This window comes from Natator depressus, chromosome 28 (assembly GCF_965152275.1).
Source record: "Natator depressus isolate rNatDep1 chromosome 28, rNatDep2.hap1, whole genome shotgun sequence".
Taxonomy (NCBI): domain Eukaryota; kingdom Metazoa; phylum Chordata; order Testudines; family Cheloniidae; genus Natator; species Natator depressus.
The window spans coordinates 6,927,308-6,949,998 of record NC_134261.1 but is presented as its reverse complement, the minus strand read 5'-3'; the positions used below and the strand labels follow the sequence as shown (position 1 = coordinate 6,949,998).

The following is a 22,691-nucleotide window of genomic DNA, read 5'->3' as shown; positions in this document are numbered from 1 at the left end:
AGGGGGCACTTGGATTTGAACCAAGGACCACTTGAGCTGCAGTCAAACACTCAACCACTGAGCTACCCCCCCATAGCAATTGTATAGGGGAGTTAGTGATCTTAAGGACCTTAAAGGACAGGCCCTGCCTCAGAGAGCTCCTTTTCCATTCCCAGACCCAGACCATGGATGGTTTTAAAAATGGGGTCTGATTAAACTTTATCTATACATGTAGACCCCACAGCTTGCCCACCCACCGACACAGCTTCTCCCACTGACATACCTACCCTCTCTCGGGGAAGTGGATTAACTACACGGACGGGACAGCTCTCTCCCATCCCCTTAGAGCATCTTCATTAGTTATGAATAAGTAGGAAATAACCGACTGAATGGACAGCAACCAATTGATCAAACGTTGCTGAGCCTGCATTCAATATGGGTAACTGGTCATATCGGGCTGCATTAGGAGGAGCGTTGCCAGCAGATCGAGGGCAGTGATTATTCCCCTCTATTCGGCACTGGTGAGGCCACATCTGGAGCATTGCGCCCAGTTTTCAGGGCCCCCTCCCACTACAGAAGCAAACTGGAGAGAGTCCAGGGGAAGGCAACAAAAATGATTACGGGGCTGGGGCACATGACTTACGAGGAGAGGCTGAGGGAACTGGGATTATTTAGTCTGCGGAAGAGAAGAATGAGGGGGGATTTGATAGCTGCTTTCAACTTCCTGAAAGGGGGTTCCAAAGAGGATGGATCTAGACTGTTCTCAGTGGTAGCAGATGACAGAACAAGGAGTGATGGTCTCAAGTTGCAGTGGGGGAGGTTTAGGTTGGATATTAGGAAACACTATTTCCCTAGGAGGGTGGTGAAACACTGGAATGGGTTACCTAGGGAGGTGAGGAATCTCCTTCCTTTGAGATTTTTAAGGCCTGGCTTGACAAAGCCCTGGCTGGGATGATTTAGTTGGGGATTGGTCCTGCTTTGAGCAGGGGGTTGGACTAGACACCTCCTGAGGTCCCTTCCATCCCTGATCGAGGGTTAGAATAACATTTTCCAACCAACCATCAGCTGAGCTAAGTGCAAATCCCTGTCGTAATCCCCCTCTGTCCAGTAGCCCCAGGGCACGTTCCAAGCGTTGGATTCAAGACACTGAGTCAGCTTCCTGCAATGAGTTTCAGCTTTACCAGAGGTAATTTGTGAGGGCTCACCATTTAAGGACGTTCTTCTTTAATTTCCACCTATTCAATCCAAATGAGTTTGAAATTACCCATGGCAACATTCTTTCACGTACTTTCGTGAACTGAGAACAGTTAGGAAATCTTGTACTGAGAGACCAGTCGGTGGGGAACAGAGCGATAGTCATTTGTTATCCAGTTGCATTAAGAACCACAGGTCTCTGGATGGGGGTAGAGCACCGTGGGGATGGGGGTGTCACAGACAATTTGGAGGGAGGGGGCGGAGTAGAGGGTGGAAGAGGTTGAATTAGGGTACATTTTCCCTTGGTCCCGAAAGGGGCAGCATGACATGCCCAATTAAAAGGGGGTGTCACGCCTGAAGAATTTACAATATCCACCAAAATAACAGGAACAAGAAGACAAACACAGAACACAATGTGTTGTTGCGACAGGGGACCCAGGGCGTTCTGGGTTTTCTTCCACTGGCCCCAGCTTGCCCCTAAAGTGTCTGAAAAACAAAATAAACATTCCCCAGCCCCTGGGTGGGGACAGATGATTGCTTAAAAATGCCCCTTTCTTTTCACAATTTTTTTGGCTGAGTGCAGGAAAACGGAAGAATTACCTTTATATTTTGTTTGTTTGTTTTGTACAAAGGATACTTGCTGCATAGCTAGGCAGAGGAGGCCTGTCTATGTAAACACGGCCTGTTCCTGAAGTCTTTGCCCCAGCTCATCACTAGATGTGAGGGGGGAGGTCATTCAGACCCTCCTTACACTTGGTATTTAAAAACTCCTTATTGTCCCTACCTCTGCTGGCCTTAGATTTCTCCTCCTGTCCCTTCTTAGGAAGCTCAGATGAGGTGGCCAAGTGGTTAAAGTGGTGGGCTGCTAATCTTTGTGCTTTGCACACATGGGTTTGAATCCCGTCCTCATCGTGTGCATTTTCTCTTCTCCCCTCCTTCACAAACAACCATCTCCCCTTTGGTACAAGCCACATTGCTTCCTGCAAACAAAAGCTTCTCAGGAACTCAGCCCTCCCTTGCTGTCAATAAAACATGTCTAAATCCCAGATTTCTCAAAGAGTTCTTTGTTTCTTAATTTTTATCTCAAAAGCTAACAGCCTCATAATCTCCCCCAAACACCCTGGGACCTGCCCAAATAATTAAAGTGCCCCTGTTCTCAGCAAGGCCACGACAGTGACCCACAGCTAGAGTGTCTAGGCCAAGCTGTTCTGAAGGAGGCAACTCAAAGATTTTCTCTCTGCTTCCCTTGGCAAGGTCTGACTGGGAAAACAAAATCTCCCACATGGAAAATTTTCTGTTGAGTAACCAATACTAGTCTGTTTGGGGACTTTGATTTGGATGGATTATTATTATTCTCTTCTGATCTCTGTATTATTTCAGTTCAGTCTTTGTCCTCCAGATGTGTTGCCAGGTGTTGAATTGCCGGGGAGAGAGGCCAAGTCATGCCGTCTCTTCCCCTCTTCCAACTTGTTAGGAAGTTCCTCTGCTACGTTGTGAGTCAAGCAGTGTCCATTGTCTCCGGGCTGTCTCGGAGAAGTCCGCATTGTACACGGTTCCTGGGAGAGTCCTTGGGAGCGTGGATACCTTTACTGGGCCAGCAGCGAGTCTGGCTCCTCCAGCGTCACACCGGAAAGGCTGGTGGTGGCCATTTCCCAGCCTCATCACATATTTCAGTGACGCACCCAGAGCAAAACTCCACCGCTTCCCAGACACGGCTAGCACACACCATCCACCCAGGTATTAGCCTTCAACAGATCACGACTTTTACAATGATAGCTCGCCAGGCCGACTCTGTACAAATCCTACCTTAATTCTATGAGAGTGGTGACTATGGGGCTTCCAGGGTGCTGCTTTGAGCACAGCCTGCCACCCCTGGGCTGACACTGCAATGGAGACGTCCCCGTAGAGTCCCTCTCTCCCGGGATAAAGATGGCAGCAGGGCTGTCCTGGGTCACCTGACGTGGGCTCCTGGAGCTCAAGCCGTGGGGCTGAAAAGTGGGGTGCAGATATCGGTGTTCCTGCTGAAGTCTGGGTTTGGAAACCCTCCCCCCTCGTGGGGCCTCAGAGGTTGGGCTCAAGCCCATCTGTCTCCACTGCCATTTTATAGTCCTGCAGCCCCAGCCCCAGAAGCCTGAGTCAGCTGCCCCGGGCTCTGAGACAGGTGCCCTGGGTGTTTTAATCGCTGTGCAGACATAACGTTAGGATACGTCTACAGTGCAATGAATCACCCACGGCTGGCCCGTGTCACCTTAATCCAGGACAGCGGCTTGGGCTGTAAAGTTGCAGTGTACGTGTCTCGGCTCAGGCTCAGGACCCTGCTCTAGGAGCCCAGAAGGTTGGGCGGGAGTTTGGCAAGTGAAAAAGGTAAAACCGCAGTGAAGTATTCCCCTGGACCCAATGACATGTCTCCATTTCTCTGTCTGCTTTGGGGCAGGGACAAAAACAGGTCCTGCTGCATTCGTTATTTCAAAGGGAGGTTTAGGATTTTCATTCTCAGACACGGTGCACAAAGCAGGACTCAACCCTTGGCGGAAATTAAATGAGCCGCCCACAGATTCTGGCAGCCCCAATGAGCCACTTGGTGGGAGAGCTCGGACCTGCCCCTGTCCCGGAGAGAGGGGGTCATCTGCGAGGGGACTGCACCACTGACCTATCAGCCCTTCACACCCAAACTTTCAGTCACTCTATTATCAGTGCCTGTGAGTGTAATTTAAAAAACAAAACCAGCATCACTGGGCTAGACCAAAGGTCCGTCTAACTCTGTATTTTGTTTTCTGACAGCAGCCAGTACCAGGTGCCCCAAAAGCCACTCAAGAAGGCACCACTGGGAGTTGAACCCAGGATCTCCTGTTTACAAGACAGGTGCTTTAGCCAGCTAAGCCATGGTGCCCATCTCTGGCTAACGTATGGTGTCTGCCCACCCCTGACTCCCTGCCAACCCCCCGCACGGCCGGACAAGCGTTGCTTGTGTTGGATTCTGTAAAGCAGAGAAGCAGGTGAAGTTTTGCTCCCAAGGTGTGTGTGTGAGTCTTTGGACAAGCCTGCGCTACAAAATTAGGTCAGTGTAATGACATTACTTTGGGGGGTAAAAAATTTAACCCCCCTGAGCAATGCCGTTATACCAACCTAATCCCAGTGTAGATAGCATTGGGTTAACAGGGGGATTCTTCCCACCCACTCTGCCTCCTTGGCTGAGGCCTGATGGTCCACCTTTCGCTCGCTCCTCTCTCCCCGAGGCCTCAATGCCAGCTGCTCCTGCCTCTCCGCCCCTTACCCCACGGTCTGCCTGCCACCCACACTTCTCTGCCCCTCTCCTGAGACAGACTCTGCCCGCCACCCACACTTCTCTGAGCCCTCCCATGAGACCTGCCCAGCCTGCCACACACTCCTCTCTGTCCCCTCCCCTCACCTGCCCTGAGGACCGCTCACACCTCTCTGCCCCTCCCACGAGGCACCTGCCGGAGGAAGTTGTGCCTCTTTAGTTTCAGTGCCTGAGCATCCTTGGCCCCAGTGGGAGCCAGGCTACATCTACACGACAGAGTTATGCTGCTTTAGTTAAAGCGTTTTAATTAAGCCGCTGTTGCATGTCCACACTAGGCTGCTTGTGTCACCGGAGCGCATCCAGGCTAGCAGCTCTTGGATCGCCCCAGAGAGCAGTGCATTGTGGGTCGCTATCCCACTGTGCAACTGGCCGCAGGGTGCTTTGGGAAGGGCTTGCAATGCCTCGTGGGCCGGTACAGCATCACGAGAGGCAGGTTTCTCTATCCCATTGTTCCGTGGGCATCCGACTCGATTGCCAGCTGATTTTCAACTGCAGTGGGCATGGCGGGCAGAGAGTGTGTGTGTGTTGGGGAGAGACAGTGTGTGTGTTCAGGGAGCGTGTGTGTTGCGGAAGAGTGAGTGTGTCGGCACGCTGTCCCTAAGTTCAGACAGCTGCTGGAAGCAACCAGTCCTGAGTCAGGGGGAGGCGGACACCCCAGTCCTGAGTCAGGGGGAGGGGGACAGCCCCGACATCAGCCCCCACTTCCCGCACTGGCTCAGCACAGCCCAGCTGTCTCTGTCACATACACTCACACACACGCTGCTGCCTGCCTGGCTGTGTGTCGGGGTGCAGGAACACGGGGGTTTAGAGGGCCACCGGCCCAGCACTTTTTACCAGCCGTAAGGGTGGACAACGGAGGGGGGAACACGGTGGAGTCTTGGGGGGGAAGAGGCGTTCTGTGGCTGTGGCCTCGGGGGGAGGGGTGTGGCGAGGCATCAGGGAGAAGGGGCGGAGTGAGTGAGGGGCCTTGGGGAAAGGGGTGTCATGGGGGCACCACAGTTCAGACGCCGGTGGCCCCCCCCCCGTAAGGAAGATTCTCCCACTGTTATTAGTGCTGGTTAAGAAGAGGGGAAAGTATCTGCATCTACCAGCCTTTTATGGCTGTACAAGAATCAGGGACAATACAGAGGGACCCACCTGCAAGTGCCAAATGGCTGGACTGGCTAATGCAACCTGCAGAAGTCCATGGCACACTGGGATATAGAGTCGAGTGTACATCACCATCATTATTGCAAAGGGATAATGATAGGAAGGTTCACAATTGACGAAGTAGTTACATGCAGAGCTCATTGGCTATTCCTGCTCATTAGCGTCACTGTGGACTGAGCCTTTCCCCCTCTCTGTCTCCCTTCTCAAAGATCAGAAGTACCTCGAGCAGGGATATGACTCCTTCACACACCCGCTTAGATTTCAAGATGCTGGGAAGGTGCCTGGAGACTGTGCAATAATCAAAGCTCTGTCCAGTGACGAATAGCCAACTGTGGGCATGTTCCCACCTTAAATCCCAGGCTTTATACCCTTTAAAACAAAGAGACTTGAGCAAATAATTTAATTTTTTGCTTGCTACTGAGCCAAACCGAAATGATAACAACAATAATATTTCCGGTTGGTGCATGACTCAAGGTGCATTTTTTGGAGAAAGTTCCCTGAAAAAGCCTAGCATCAGCTGGAAACTGTCACTTCCCTCATGGTCTTTTGGTTAGAATGGGTTCCATTCCCGGTCAGGGAAACTTTTCATCAACACATATCGAAACAAGCAAGCTTTTCTAGACCCTCAGAGCAGAAATTAGGCACGTTCCCAATGTGGATGGTTTATACAAATAGAGCTGTGCGAATCATTTGTTGTTTTGCTTTCTAGCGAGACAAACCAATAACTTCATCACCATCCTCATCATCATTCACGTAGACCCCAGATGTAGACCCTGAAACATGTAGACCCTGAAACATCATTCACGTAGACCCTGAAACAAAGCTAAAAAAAATTTCACTTTCCTCAAACCAAAATATTTCAGTAAATAAAACAGTCATCCAGAAAACCTTTCGCCCAGGGCTATAGACAAGTCTTTGGAATTAACCGTCTGGAGAGAAGGCTCATTAGCCTCTTAATTGTGGGTTAAGTGGCCGATCGATTTCTAGCCCTCTGTCCAAATGCCCAAAGTGGTGTGCTTGTTTCACACAAAAATAAATGATGTTGAAACCTAACGCTGCGATCACGACACAGCATTGTGATTGTAAGGAAAGGAGAAAATTTCGACGGAGTTCAACAGAAGGAAGGTTTTCTCATCGGCTTCTAGCAAATGCTCAAAGTGCTGACGGTTCTCGGAACTTCCAGACGTATCGGCCAGAATTTTCCAAAGGTCTGGCACTGGCCCCCACCTCTAGAGCCAGATTTTCCAAAGGTCTCAACACACTGAGTGCTGAGCTACCTTGAAAAATAGCTGGTTCAGATCGTGGGTGCTGGACGATATGGTTCACGGTGCAGGAGTCTGAGGTTCACCGTTACCTTCTCATAAAGCTGGATGTCTGGATTCTGCCTCAGCCCTGGTGCACGTCTTTTCTTCACATAATAAGTCAGCGGTAAGACGGGAACACCTCGCTCAAGGGACTCCAGGAAACCTGCAAATTGCTCTCAGGGTGATTGTGTATAAAAATGAACTATGCTGTAGAAGGGCCCTAGAATTGGTTAGAAATATGGCCTCTTGGCCTCCCCAAACAGCTCATAACACTAAAGAAAACAAGGAGTGTTAAACGCATGCTTTTGTGGTGTCTGAGTGGTCTAAGGCACCAGACCTCGAACTTTCTTTTCTCCTCACTTGGGTGTTCTGGAGGCTTGGGTTCAAATCCCACATCTGAAAAGCGACAGTCTTTCAACCCCCAGCAGCGTGTGTGTAGACGTGGGATCGTTTCAACTCAAGAACTAGCACTAAGGGATAATAAATTTATCACTGAAGTGAAAAATGCACTGAGGTGATGGATAACGGGGTTTGTAGAAACAAGCTGGGAAAAACCAGCCAAATAAACGTGACTGCACAAACTTCCCACCTCAGAGACTTGTTGCCGGATTTCTACTGCATTCATAGCCAGAGTCACTTCAAAACTAGCCCCAGAGTAGGCCACTCTGTTTATTGAACCAAAGATGGTTTATTAACACATTGCTCTATACCTTTGAAAAGCATCACTATCTGGAGTATAATTCGATGGTGGATGTGAGCAGCTTTGCCATTTTCTTTTTGTAGCCGGCACCTGCCCACCTCCAGTCTTGTTTTCAGTCACATACCAAGGCAACGTACTTACCAAATGTCACACAAACTTGTCCATTCCTCCCCGTAATCAATCTATCTCCAGAATGTCAGAACAAGGCAGAGCACTGGGAAAGTATCACAAGAAGATCCAATTAAAAACTTGCGTCAATCAAAGCTGAGATGCAGACACAGCCTATGGTACAGCTGGTGAAGTCCCAGGGACACACTCCCGCTAGGGCTGGTTCTGAAATAACCGCAGAAGCAGATCAAAGAGAAGGAGCCCATGTGGGAGGTATGGGCAGCTGCCTTCTGAGTGCATCACTCCCCTGGGAGGTGTTTCACAAAACACAGCACTTCCCCTCTGGAAGAGAAACAAACTCTCTCCCCACCAGTCACTGTACTTTCCATGGGGCCGTTTGTCCTGAGGGACCTGGATCTCTCGGGCTAGTCCATGGTGACTCATAAAGAGCCATTTGGGGAGCAGGAGTCATCCCAATGGAAATCTCGTCACTTCTTTCTCGGTGCCACCTTCTCAGCCCTGGCTTTGGGTGCTTTGGATTCGGCTTTAGCCTTGTTCTCTCCTGTCTTGATTTTAGGTGGGATCTTGACCACCGTCTGGGTCTTGGCAGCTTAGAACTTTTGAGGGCTTTTCCCTGCATTTTTTGGTCCTGCTGCAGACACCACCATCTAACGACTATTCCTGGAAATGGGATGGTGGCATTTCCGGGGATCCTGGCAGCTCTAACCAGCTTCTAGGTGGCTATTTTCCTTCTCAAAGCCACTGGCTTCTTCTCATGCCTTGTCCTGGGAGCCCAGATGTTGTCTGAATGTGAAGGAGCCAAGATGCTGGTGTCCTTTCCCTCACCAAGGAGTCTTTGCTCATCAGAGTCCTGAACTCCAGCTGGATGTGGTTCTTGTTCTTCTACACAGCATAGGCCCTGGAGAACTGGGATCTGCAAATGTGCATTCATATTATACTTTTGTTTAATTGATGAAAACATAAACTAGACACTTAGAGGATGGGAACTGATTTCAGCTGCTGGACGGGTTAGCTGGGTTTTTATTCTTTTGCACAGGAAAACGCTGAGCGTTCAAATTCATTTCAAGGATCCCGATTCAGGGGAACTCCTGCACATACTGGAAATTGATACGAATATGTTTTCATTTAAAAAAGGCTTCTAAAGGGGTACGTGGATGTAAACAAAGGACGATTTGATCTGCAGTCAAACACGCTACCACTGAGCTATACCCCCATGACATTTGCATAAGCAAGTCAGTGATCTTAAGGATTTTGAAGGACAGGCCCTGCTCAGAGAGCTCCTCTTCCACTCCCAGACCACAGTGGTTTAATAATGGGGTTCGATTAAGCTTTAAAGATGCATGTAGACACCCCAGTCTGCACCCCCACGGAGACAGCTTCTCCCACTGACATTGCTACCGCCTCTCCGGGGGGTGGATAAACTACAGGGAGGGGACAGCTCTCGCCCATCCCCTTAGAGCATCTTCATTAACGAGCCGCAGCAGTGCAGAGGCATTCGTGCGGCTGTGCCACGGCAGCATTTCGAATGTCGACTTGCCTCAGAGGAAGACCAGACTGGCTCCATTTGGCACCTCGGATGGCAAGACGCCCACACTGACTGCTGTGCGATTGTGTAAGTGTGGCCATGGCTGAACCGCAAGAATCCCTGCCCGTTTCCCTGCCGGCTGGAGCACGAGGAGAGCGTGTCTGTGGTTGATGACTTTGCTGTAGATTGTCCATTCCCTGCCTTGACAATTCAGACGGTCCCTGTCCCCAACGTACCCCCAGCACCTCTGTGATTCCAACAGCAGGTTTCCTCTGGGGCACTGAGATTTTGGGGGGAGTTGGTGGCTCCTTTCCTTCCTCGCCCTGGAGGAAACTCAGCTTTTTATTCCATCCTTGATGATTCATGGAATAACAAGAGCGGCATGAAGAAAGAGGAGAGGGAACGTCTCACGGCCGGGGGGAAGGTGGCCGCGTCCCCTCTGTCTGGCCATTGCCGGAGAGAAGGTTTCACTGGAATTGAATGCCCTGGCTCAGAGGAGAGACACAGGAAGATTTTGCTGTTCATGGAGCCACACAAAGGAAATGTTTCTCTGTGTGGAAATGAGGAGGGAAATGAAACACCCACATGGTGGCACCTCAGGCATAAGGGAACCCTGTAGGATTGGACTAGGATACGTTCTCAAGCAGCATGTTTCTTACTTTGCCCATCTGTCAATTTTGATTATTATGGATGGAAATATTTTGCCATCGGGTTGTGTGTTTACACCAAAACTGACAATTACCAACAAATACGTCGTTCTTCCGAGCCTGCCTAGTCTGCAGTTGGGGGGTTTTGAGGGACACAGTCACTCTCCCCAGGCCCCAGGCCAGGCCTGTGCTCTCCATGCTGCCCACTTCCCACCCTGCTGGGATCCTTCCCTCATCCTCCCCCCCCGCCCCGAGAACTCTGCCCCCCAGCCCCGCTTCTGGGATCCTCTCCCCTCCCCTGCTGGCAGGCTCCCGCCCCGTTCCTTTCTTTTCCGGCCTCCCCTCTGAGCAAAAGCTCTGCCCTCTTCCCACACCGGGAATTGAACCCCGGCCGCCTGGGTGAAAACCAGGAATCCTGACCACTAGACCACATGGGACTGGCTCTGCTGGGCTTCTCTAAGCCAACCCCTTGTGAGAGCAGCAGTGCCGCCCAGCAGGGCCTGCGCCCAGGGCTGCACGAACCCTCCGGGTGCTGAGGTTTCCCCTCTCTCCATTCCCGGTGCCTGTGATCAGGAACCACAGATCGGGGCTCTCAGGTGCTGCACAGACTGGGACTGAGATTGGACCCCCTCTTGTGCAAGGCGCTGTACAAACCCTGGCCAACACTGGGACACCCATGGGGTTCCCCTCAATTTCCCTCAGCCTCTGCTGCCCAACTTCTTCTGACCCTCCCAATAAACCCACCTTTCCAAACAGTCCTTCTTCCCCTGCCCCCTCTCTTGGCTTGCACACCCCGGGCCCATCTGCTCCTGCCCCCCAGGTGAAGAAGCGATGGAGACAACTTCAGCCACTGGAGACAGCCCCAGCCAGCGCTGCAGCCCGCCCCGGGGTGCTCTTTGCAAGACGCAGGAAGGGGGAGCGGTGGGTGCTGGGCAGAAGGAGGCAGGAGCCCGTTGAACAAAGCCCAGAGGCCGGGGGCGGGGCAGCTCCTGGGGGCGGGGCCTGGAGGAGACCGGGGGCTGGGCAGCGCCTGGGGGCGGGGCCTGGAGGAGACCGGGGGCGGGGCAGTGCCTGGGGGCGGGGCTCCGGCCCAGACCAGACGCCGCTGCTGCCCCCGTGGGACCTGGGAGCCGGGGCTGGGCAGCTGCGGCTCCCCCCTGGGGTCCCTGCTGGGGGGCCCGTCATTAACCCCTCCGTGCCCGGCCGGGGGGGAGGTTCTCCAGCTGGAACCAGCCCCCTGGGCAGCCCCGGGCTCTGCCCGCCCCCAGCCCCGAGCCGGAGCCCCCGAATGAGCAGGAGACCCCGGGGGGGGCAGGAAAGTGACTTTCTGCCCCCCGGACCCAGGGAGGAGCCTCGGAGCTGCCTCAGCCCCAGCGGAGCCGCCGCCAGGATCTGCCCCCGGTACGGCTGGGATGGGGGGGGAGAGACTGGGGCCCTGCAGGGGGGGGTCCCCTGTGGGGTGGGGGTATCTGGCAGGGAAGGGAAGGTCGGGGGCGGGGTTTGAACTGTCTCTGTGCAGCCAGGAAATTCCTGGGGCAGAAGTGGGGGGCGGGGGAAGGGGGGGAGTTAATTGGATCCTGTCCCTGTTTGTGCCCCTTGCCTCTCAGATCCCCGATACAAATTCTCCCTAGTTCTTTCCCTTTTCATTATCACACGTGGCTGTAAAATCCAGGGAGATCCCCCCCCCTTCCCCTCAACTGATCCGCTCTCTCGTCTCTCCTGATTCCCCCCCACCCCCGGTCTCTCCCTCATTCTCAAATGTCCATTTAAAATCTCCTCCCATGGGGGGATTTCCCACCCCCCAGTTTTATCCGCAGCGATTTGTCCCGGTGTTGGTGGGAAATTGTTGCCCGGAGCTATCCCCCAACCTGGCTGCCCCCGGCGTGGGGGTGGGAGGAGATGCCGGGTCTCTGCTCGGGAAGGGAGAAGCAAGTGTCCCCCATGGGGACTGCCCGGACCCCGGTTTCCCAATCCCAGTTGCTGTCCCCTAACTACCAACACAGTTGCCCCCAGCCCTCAGTTGCCCCCCACCTGCTCATCCCCCACTGCAACCCCTTTCCCTCATCCAGGGAGCCTTCCCCCTCCTTTGCCCTCTTCAATCAGCTCCTCAGAGGGCTCCCTGCTGCCCATCTGAACGGGGGCAGTGGGGGGGACCATCACTTTCTGTTTATGTGTTGGACAGTCGCATAAAATCCAGCCCAACCGTCCCCCTTTTCCACCAGTTAGTTAATAGCGATATAAAATCCCCTCCGGTCTTGGTGTTTTTCTCTGGTGTTATCCATTTCCTAGTTTGTGACAATTTTTCCCGGCAGATCTCAAAGGTTGATAGAAAATATCCGAAACGTTTGCCCCACTTTTCCTCTAGTTGTCTATTTCTAATTGAATATGCCCTGAGATTTTCTTACTATTTGATCATTCGAGAGACAGGGAAAATCTCACATTTACACCTTTTCTCAGATTCTTGAACATGGATCTAAAACGTTTGCCAATGTTGCCCATTTCCGCTGTGTTGATTTACCAAATATTGATGGGAAATACACTCAGCTTTTACCTGATATCGACAACTGATAGAAAATCCCTCCGATTTCCACCCTTTCTCTTTCATTTCTGAACACTGATCTCAAAATTCAGGTTTTGCCTCTATGTCGTTATCAAATGTCAATTAAAAATCCTCTCGGGTTTGGGGCTCTTCCCCATGTCTCTAAATCCCAGCAACTTCTCCTTCCTTGGGGGGAACCTGTCGCCCTGAGTCCTTCTCCATCCTGGAGGTTGCAGGGGGATAAATTGCCCAGTGATCATCTTTCCCTTCTCCTTTGAGAATCATTTGTTCCCCCCTTTATCTCTGTTAAAAACCTTTACTGATGAAAGAGATCAGCCATGTATTCAATACCCATTAAAGCCAGAGGCCTCCCCCTGTTTGGGGGATCGGTGGTTCCCAGCTGGTAACAGGAGAGTTGGCTGGACCCTTTTCTTTTCCCCAGTGGGCATGGGATGGGGAGGTCCCTCTGAGTGCAGCGTGGGTCCAGAAGTATCCCAAACCCCATGACAAAGGGTCTCTGTGAGGGGTTGCTTCCCGCAGTGCTAAGATGCAGCCACCTCTGGGGTGGATCCATGGTGGCCATTATTTGCTGATGACAGGGCATGGAAATTTCTTACCTATTTTGGCCCCTCCAGGCCGTCCATTCTCCTGTTAAATAAGCATCCCCCCGGGCTCTGCCTGTGTGACTGGCCGTCAAGGGGTGGTGATAACTTTCTATCCACTTATTAGACACTGTGAGGGAACACTGTTGCTGGGGGTGGGGGATGTCTGTGTGGGGAGATTGCAGCGGGAGCTGAAGGGGCATTGTGGTAGGGGGAGGCCTCTGGGTGGCTGGGCAGGGGGGACCCTAGTCAGGTTGGTGGGTTCTGGAGGGTTTGGGGTTTCAGGGGGTGGTTGTGATGTGCCCAGCCCTGAGGCTATGGGTCCTGGGGGTGGGTATTGCGGTGGGCCTGTTGGCTGCAGACCAGTGCGGGTGGGGGTCTCTTGGGGAGGTGGGGCAGGGGATTAGAGGGTACCTGGTGCTGTGCCAGGGGCTCTGTGTGGGATTGCCCAGCTGGCTCCTGGGATCATTGCCATGCCCGGTGCACAGAGCTGTGCGGGGGGGATCCCCGGCGCGAGGTCAAGGGATGCCAGGCAAGCAGTGTGAGGGGTCCTGCTGTAAAGCATCAGGTGGTCCAGCCGGGGGTGGGGGGGTCCCAGGCAAATGGCCTTGCAGATCCTGCTGGAGGGCAGGCAGGGGTCCGAGGCAGGCAGTGGGGGACTGAATTCCCAGAGGGGGGCCCCCTTGGGGTGGTTCCTGGCTGCTGGGGGCTCTTGGTGGGGGGAATTTTGGGATTCCCAACCTGGCAGTAACAGTCTGGTGGGGGGTTCTGTTGGCCAGTGGGGCTCTGAGGGGTATCTGGGGTCCCTGGCCAGGGACTCTGGGGGTTGGGTCCCAGGGAATATCTGGTGGGACCCTGGCTGGGGGGGTCTGGGCTCTGGCTACTGGGGGCCCTGGATGGAGGCTCTGGGGGCTGCTACTAACCATGCCACTTATCTCTGATCACCTTGTGCCAGAACCCTGGCTCCAAGCACTGCCCGGCGGCATTCCCCGGCCACGCCCAGTCACCGTGATAACTTTCTATCCACTTCTCAAACACTGTGAGGTGAAATCACAGGTTTTGATTTTCTCCCCCCTTGAAAACTGCAGGAAATTCTGGTTCCATTGGGAAAATTCATGACGCCCAGTCCTTGTCCTAGATCTGGGGGGGTGAGGGAGGTGGGAAGGGGGTTAGCACTGCCACACAATGGTCTCTTCCACAGCGTTCTGGACTCATTCTTTCTGAAATCTGGTTTCATTGAGACCATCGTGACTCCAGTCACTGCATGGAAAGACAAGGAGGGACTCCAGAAGAACAGTTGGGCAAATGAGATTAGCAATTCTCCCTGTGAGGAGCGGCTCTCATTAGCTGCTCTCCCCAGAGAGCTAAGGGAGGGAAGGCTGCTCAAAGGCTCTGTCCCTCTCTGCTCAGGATATTGGGGTTCAGCTTCCTGGTCAGACCCTGCAGCCTCCATTGAGATCTGGGAGAGCAGGCTGAGCAGCTGCTGCTCCCCCACCAGGGCTTCTGTGCTGGGAAGTGACCTTAATTAAAGCTTCTTCTCTGCTGAGCCCAGGTGAGGACTTTCTCCAGCTGGTTCTGGCCCCCTGGGGCAGCCCTGGGCCTTGCTAATACTAAATTCTCAGCCAGAGATTCCAGGTAACTGAAAGAAATGAAGGGAAAATGCTGGGGTCTGGCCTTAAAATGACTCTACACAAACAGCCCCTCCTCCCCCCGTCATTTCTCGTCCCATTAGCAATTGCAGGATCAAATCCAGCCATGGGGGAGCAACCAACCCAGGAATGGGATTTTCCTACCAGATGGGCAGGGAGAGGGGACAGGGCAAAGGAGATAGGAGACAGAGACTGAAAGGGGCCGTGGGAGAGAAGAGTTTCAAGAGAGATTTCCAGATCGCTAATCTGCCCAGACAGAGGTAACGCTGCACCCTAGTTAATATCACTTTCCTGTGGAACAAGACGAGGATCAGAGAGAGGAAAAGCCAGTTCCTGACCCCACATCCCTCCTGCTGGGGTGTGGCTGCCCTGGGGTCAGTGTCCGAGGGAATCCTCGAAAGGGACTCTTTTGGTTCTGCTCTTTTACAGCATTGTGTTCAGAGACTTTGTTGAGGAGTGGTGGGGAGGGAGAAGGGAGGCTTAGAAATGTGTCTGTGGGCTTAGCCTGGCAGGAGGGGCCAGGTCTCTGCTGTAATGAAGAGAATATCAAGCATTTTCCCAGCACGGCAGACTGTAGGATGTCTGTCTGTGGGGAAAGGGTCTGGGGGAAGCGTAATGTGAAATGAACTGAATCCTGGTCTGAAACCTCCACAACGGCCCTTCTCGCCCTGCCAGGCTGCAGAACGACGTCCATGTTTCGCTCCAGTTCATCCCGTCCTCCCATGGGACAGGGGAGAGAAATGGCTGCAGAGGATCCAGGTCATGTAGAGATTATCGGGGGGTTGCTGGTGTGGTCCTGCAGGAGGAGAGGGACAGCAAATACGCCGGAGAGGGGAAGGTTTGCACTGTCTGGTTTGGAGGTTGGAGCGGGGCAGGAAATGCACAGGGTGGAGAAAGGGAGGAGGCCAGGGGGTGGCAGACCTGCTGGGAGTTGTTTAATAAGTGGCCTAGATTCGAGGAACAGAGCCATGAGGTTCGGAGGTGGAAATGCTCTAATTTGTGGAACAGAAAATAACCCACCAACATGGGGCTAGGAAAACTGACCAGACTCCCAGTGCTGGAGCCTGACCCGACTAACCAGTGAGATATGAAGGGGGTACCCACCCATCAGGCTTAGGGGAGATTCCCCTCCCTTCAGATCCAGCTCCTCACAAGGAGGAGGGTGTTGGGCTTCCTACAAGAGATCTCTCCCTAGACCCTGCTCGTGGCTCCATCTCCTGTATCAGGCTGTGGCCAGCAGGTGTGTGATGGATCTGCTGGGAGAGAGGAGGGGCTCTCTCTTCGTCCCTCACCCTGGTGTTTCCTGGATGCTCTGAGCGGGGTGGGGGTGGGACTTTGTTGACTGCGATCCACCCAGAGTTTCCGTTTGATTGGCTCCTCTCCCCCACGAATAGTGGGGCTGTGAGTGGGGCAGCAGGTCCTAAGTGAAGGGGCCGGTGACCTTCGAGGAGTTGGCTGTGTATTTCACCAGGGAAGAGGGGGCTCTGGTGGACCCCGCTCAGAGAGCCCTCTACAGAGACGTCATGCAGGAGACCTATGAGACTGTGACCTCGCTGGGTAAGGGTTCCCGTCCCCTCGGTTCTTGGAGGGGGAAATGAAGAGATGAGGTTCACCCCACCCCTGCAATGCCACCTCTGCTCTGCCCTGTTCCAGCATCACCCCAGCGTGCCAGTGACACACACACGACCAGAGACCCTCCCCGGCTGCAGAACACTGTGGGAAGAGAGCACAGGGGCAGTACCGCACAGGGTCCAATATCTCCTGTTTGCACAAGTAAAACTGGGGGGGTTAGGTCCAGCATAACGAACAGAAGCTTCCTACCCCTGGCCTTCTCTCAAACCCTGAGCCTTCTCCACCCAAACGAGGATGTGCTTGGGGTGTAAGAAGCAGGCTGCTGAAGTCAGGGCTGCTGGTCCAGGGTTACTGATCACACAGACACTCGGGGCGTCCTTGAATGCTGGCTGGGGGAATCCAGACAAGGGAGCTCCAGCAGCAGAACATTGAATCTCACCCAGGACTACAGATGACACAACTCCTCACTGGTCTGGATTGCACCCCAGCATGGGAAAATGGCCCAGGTTGGTAGTGGAACTTCCTGAAACGTGGAGGGTGTTGCTCCCCCATTCCCATGTATAATAGCCACAATCTCTCTCTTCTGCAGACTCCTTGGATTTTGGGCTCCATCATTCCTGAAGTCACATGACCTGATTCTTATGTTTCACATTCTGCTTTTCCAGACTAATTAGAGTCTGTTGCTCCTGAATTGTAGCTTCTAATTTCCCAGTGTTCTCCACACCCAGGGACTTTCATACTCTTTCCCATTACGGTGGACTCACTAGATTCCCTAGTACATAAGAACGGCCACACTGGGTCAGACCAAAGGTCCATCTAGCCCAGTATCCCGTCTTCCAACAGTAACCAATGCCAATTCCCCAGAGGGAATGAACAGAACAGATAATCATAGAATCATAGAAGATCAGCGTTGGAAGGGACCTCAGGAGGTCATCTAGTCCAACCCTCTGCTCAAAGCAGGACCAATCCCCAACTAAATCATCCCAGCCAGGGCTATGTCAAGCCTGACCTTAAAAACCTCAAAGAAAGGAGATTCCACCACCTCCCTAGGTAACCCATTCCAGTGTTTCGCCACCCTCCTAGTGAAAAAGTTTTTCCTAATATCCAACCTAAACCTCCCCCACTTCAACTTGAGACCATTACTCCTCGTTCTGTCATCCGCCACCACTGAGAACAGTCTAGATCCATCCTCTCTGAAACCCCCTTTCAGGTAGTTGAAAGCAGCTATCAAATCCCCCCTCATTCTTCTCTTCCGTAGACTAAATAATCCCAGTTAGAATCATAGAATCATAGAATATCAGGGTTGGAAGGGACCTCAGGAAGTCATCTAGTCCAACCCCCTGCTCAAAGCAGGACCAATCCCCAATCAAATCATCCCAGCCAGGGCTTTGTCAAGCCTGACCTTAAAAACTTCCAAGGAAGGAGATTCTACCACCTCCCTAGGTAACGCATTCCAGTGTTTCACCACCCTCCTAGTGAAAAAGTTTTTCCTAATATCCAACCTAAACCTCTCCCACTGCAACTTGAGACCATTACTCCTTGTCCTGTCCTCTTCTACCACTGAGAATAGTCTAGAACCATCCTCTCTGGAACCACCTCTCAGGTAGTTGAAAGCAGCTATCAAATCCCTCCTCATTCTTCTCTTCCGTAGACTAAACATTCCCAGTTCCCTCAGCCTCTCCTCATTCAGCTCCTTTTAGCTGAGCCTGATGGGCTCGGATTGGCTGCTTTCATGAGGCCTCTCTAGACAGACCCAGATTGGGGGCTCTTTTCCTGGGGCAGGGTGTAGTAGGACCACAGGGCCTGTTGTAAAGAGCCTTAAAGCCCAGGTACAGCCCATCACAGGCACAGAGAGGTTGTTTTTCTTAGAACCAGATAAGCCCCGAAGATAGTTGCTTAGCATAAGTGGGAAATATGATGCAGATGTTGGAGGAAGACTGTGGAAAGGGAGGATGCTCCAGCAGGTATCCCCACACTAGCCTAGGACTTAGGAGACCCAGGTTCCATTTCCTGCTCCCTCAGCCTCTCCTCATAAGTCATGTGCTCCAGTCCCCTAATCATTTTTGTTGCAATCTGCCTGACGCTTTCCAATTTTTCCACATCCTTCTTGTAGTGTGGAGCCCAAAACTGGACACAGTACTCCAGATGAGGCCTCACCAGTGTCAAATAGAGGGGAACGATCACGTCCCTCAATCTGCTGGCAATGCCCCTACATATACATCCCAAAATGCCATTGGCCTTCTTGGCAACAAGGGCACACTGTTGACTCATATCGAGGTTCTCATCCACTGTAACCCCTAGGCGCTTTTCTGCAGAACTGCTGCAGAGCCATTCGGTCTCTAGTCTGTAGCGGTGCCTGGGATTCTTCCGTCCTAAGTGCAGGACTCTGCACTTGTCCTTGTTGAACCTCCTCAGATTTCTTTTGGCCCAATCCTCTCATTTGTCTAGGGCCCTCTGTATCCTCTCCCTACCCTCCAGCCTATCTACCTCTCCTCCCAGTTTAGTGTCATCTGCAAACTTGCTGAGGCTGCAATCCACACCATCCTCCAGATCATTAATGAAGATATTGAACAAAACCGGCCCTAGGACTGACCCTTGGGGCACTCCTCTTGATATTGGCTGCCAACTAGACATGGAGCCATTGATCACTACTCGTTGAGCCCGACAATCTAGCCAGCTTTCTATCCACCTTATCATCCATTCATCCAGCTCATACTTCTTTAACTTGCTGGCAAGAATACTGTGGGAGACCATGTCAAAAGCTTTGCTAAAGTCAAGGAACAACACATCCACTGCTTTCCCCTCATCCACAGAGCCAGTTATCTCGTCATAGAAGGCAATTAGATTAGTCAGGCATGACTTGCCCTTGGTGAATCCATGCTGACTGTTCCTGATCACTTTCCTCTCCTCTAAGTGCTTCGGAATTGATTCCTTGAGGACCTGCTCCATGAAAATCCTGTGAGGTTCAGCACAGACCAGAGAGAGAGCAGGGAAATCAGCCAGGGGATAAAGTGGGTAAATTAATTTCCTGTCGGGGAACTCAGAAGGACCTCAAGGAAAGCACAAGACAGCAGGAAATCCTCAGGGGAAAGACAAAAAATACATGCACTGAGTGTGGGAAAAACGTATATGACCAGTCAGCCTTTATAAAGCATCAGAGAATCCATGCTTTGTACCAGCCCACGAGGCATTGCAAGCCCTTCTCACAGCACCCTGCGGCCAGTTGCACAGTGGGATAGCGACCCACAATGCACTGCTCTCTGGGGCGATCCAAGAGCTCCTAGCCTGGATGCGCTCCGGTGACACAAGCAGCCTAGTGTGGACATGCAACAGCGGCTTAATTAAAACGCTTTAACTAAAGCAGCATAACTCTGTCGTGTAGACGTAGCCTGGCTCCCACTGGGGCCAAGGATGCTCAGGCACTGAAACTAAAGAGCCACAACTTCCTCCGTAGTTGGCAGGATTCAAACCTGCACAGGGAGAGCCCGCCGCCCCCCAAGGGATTTCGAGTCCACCACCTTAAGCACTCAGCCACAACTACTTGCTTTATACAGCGCTCTCACGACACTCTAGTTCTGTTCTCACTGAGTGATCGTTTCCAATTGTTTCCTCAGACCAGCGTCCACAACACACTCACTGCTGGGCGGTTGTGTAAGTGTGCCCAGGGCTGAACAAGAATTCCTGCTGGTTTCCCTTCTGGCTGGAGCATGAGGAGAGTGGGTCTGTGGCCAATGACGTTGCTGTAGATTGTTGTAAAATTCCTGCCTCGATAATTCAGACAGTCCCTTTCCCGTCATATCCCCAGTACATCAGTGACTGTAATAGCAGGGGGCAGGTTTTCTGTGGGGCACAGAGCTTTGCCAGGGGGTTGGTGTCTCCTTCCTTTCCTCACCCTGGAGCAAACTCAGCTTTTCATTCCATCTTTAATGTGTCATGGAATAACAACAGCGGCATGAAGAAAGAGGTGGGCAGGGTGGGTCTCAGGGGAGGGGCAGAGAGGTTCGAGCAGCAGACAGGGCAGGGGCCTCAGGGGAGGGGCACAGAGGTGCGAGTGGTGGGCAGGGCAGGGGAGGTCGGGGAGGGGACAGAGAGGCATGGGTGGCAGGCTGGGTGGGTCTCATGGGTGGGGCTGAGAGGTGGGAGTGGCGGCCGTGGTGGGTCTCAGGGGAGGGGTCAGAGAGGTGTGGGTGGCGGGCAGACCTTGGGGTAGGGGGCGGAGAGGAATGAGCGGCAGGCAAGGAGGCCTCGGGGAGAGAGGAGCGAGTGAAAGGTGGACCAGCAGGCCTCAGCCGAAGAGGCAGAGTGGGGTGGGAAGAAGTCCTCCTGTTAACCCAGTGCTATCTACACCGGGATTAGGTTGATATAACTGCATTGCTCAGGGAAGGTAAATGTTTTACACCCCAAAGTAATGTCTTTACACTGACTTAATTTTGTAGGATAGACCTGTCCAAAGAATCACACACACACCTTGGGAGTAAAACTTCACCTGCTTCTCTGCTTTACAGAATCGAAACACAAGAAAGGCTTGTCAGGGCCCAGTGCGGGTTGGCAGGGAGTCGGGTGTGGGCAGACACCATGTGTTAGCCAGAGGAAGGCACCATGGATGAGCTGGTTTAAAGCACCTGTCTCGTAAACAGGAGATCCTGGGTTCAACTCCCAGTAGTGGCTTTTGAGGCACCTGGTACTGGCTGCTGTCAGAAGACAAATAACAGAGTTAGATGGACCTTTGGTCTAGCCCAGTGATGCTGGTTTTGTTGTTTAAATTACACTCACAGGCACTGGTAAGAGAGTGACTGAAAGTTTGGGTGTGAAGGGCTGATAGGTCAGTGGTGCAGTCCCCTCGCAGATGACCCCCTCCCGCCGGGACAGGGGCAGGTCCGAGCTCTCCCACCAAGTAGCTCATTGGGGCTGCCAGAATCTGTGGGCGGCTCATTCAGTTTACGCCGAGGGTGGAGTCCTGCTTTGTGCACCGTGTCTGAGAATGAAAATCCTAAACCTCCCTTTGAAATAACGAATGCAGCAGGACCTGTTTTTGTCCCTGCCCCAAAGCAGACAGAGAAATGGAGACATGTCACTGAGTCCAGGGGAATACTTCACTGCGGTTTTACCTTTTTCACTTGCCAAACTCCCGCCCAACCTTCTGGGCTCCTAGAGCAGGGTCCTGAGCCTGAGCCGAGACACGTACACTGCAACTTTACAGCCCAAGCCGCTGTCCTGGATTAATGTGACACGGGCCAGCCGTGGGTGATTCATTGCACTGTAGACGTATCCTAACGTTATGTCTGCAAAGCGATTAAAACACCCAGGGCACCTGTCTCAGAGCCCGGGGCAGCTGACTCAGGCTTCTGGGGCTGGGGCTGCAGGGCTATAAAATGGCAGTGGAGACAGATGGGCTTGAGCCCAACCTCTGAGGCCCCACGAGGGGGGAGGGTTTCCGAACCCAGGATTCAGCAGGAACACCGATATCTGCACCCCACTTTTCAGCCCCACGGCTTGAGCTCCAGGAGCCCACGTCAGGTGACCCAGGCCAGCCCTGCTGCCATCTTTGTCCCGGGAGAGAGGGACTCTACGGGGACGTCTCCATTGCAGTGTCAGCCCAGGGGTGGCAGGCTGTGCTCAAAGCAGCACCCTGGAAGCCCCATAGTCACCACTCTCATAGAATTAAGGTAGGATTTGTACAGAGTCGGCCTGGTGAGCTATCATTGTAAAAGTCGTGATCTGTTGAAGGCTAATACCTGGGTGGATGGTGTGTGCTAGCCGTGTCTGGGAAGTGGTGGAGTTTTGCTCTGGGTGCGTCACTGAAATATGTGATGAGGCTGGGAAATGGCCACCACCAGCCTTTCCGGTGTGATGCTGGAGGAGCCAGACTCGCTCCTGGCCCAGTAAAGGTATCCACGCTCCCAAGGACTCTCCCAGGAACCGTGTACAATGCGGACTCCTCCGAGACAGCCCGGAGACAATGGACACTGCTTGACTCACAACGTAGCAGAGGAACTTCCTAACAAGTTGGAAGAGGGGAAGAGACGGTATGACTTGGCCTCTCTCCCCGGCACTTCAACACCTGGCAACACATCTGGAGGACAAAGACTGAACTGAAATAATTCAGAGATCAGAAAAGAATAATAATAATCCATCCAAATCAAAGTCCCCAAACAGACTAGTATTGGTTACTCAACAGAAAATTTTCAATTTTGTTTTCCCAGTCAGACCTCGCCAAGGGAAGCAGAGAGAAAATCTTTGAGTTGCTTCTTCCAGAGCACCTTGACCTAGACACACTAGCTGTGGGTCACTGTCGTGGCTGAGGTGGGGGCATTTTAATTATTTGGGCAGGTTCCAGGGTGTTTGGGGACATTATGAGGCTGTTACCTTTTGAGATAAAA

The 22,691-nt window shown here is 52.8% G+C and overlaps 3 non-coding genes across 3 annotated transcripts; all 3 read right to left on the bottom strand.

The window, feature by feature from the left end:
• On the bottom strand, nt 1-72 carry TRNAC-GCA (transfer RNA cysteine (anticodon GCA)). Its single transcript has one exon. It is a non-coding gene; the product is annotated as a tRNA-Cys (tRNA).
• A 3,917-nt stretch (nt 73-3,989) lies between these two features.
• On the bottom strand, nt 3,990-4,063 carry TRNAT-UGU (transfer RNA threonine (anticodon UGU)). Its single transcript has one exon. It is a non-coding gene; the product is annotated as a tRNA-Thr (tRNA).
• A 6,251-nt stretch (nt 4,064-10,314) lies between these two features.
• On the bottom strand, nt 10,315-10,386 carry TRNAE-UUC (transfer RNA glutamic acid (anticodon UUC)). Its single transcript has one exon. It is a non-coding gene; the product is annotated as a tRNA-Glu (tRNA).
• Between the last annotated feature and the right edge of the window lie 12,305 nt (nt 10,387-22,691).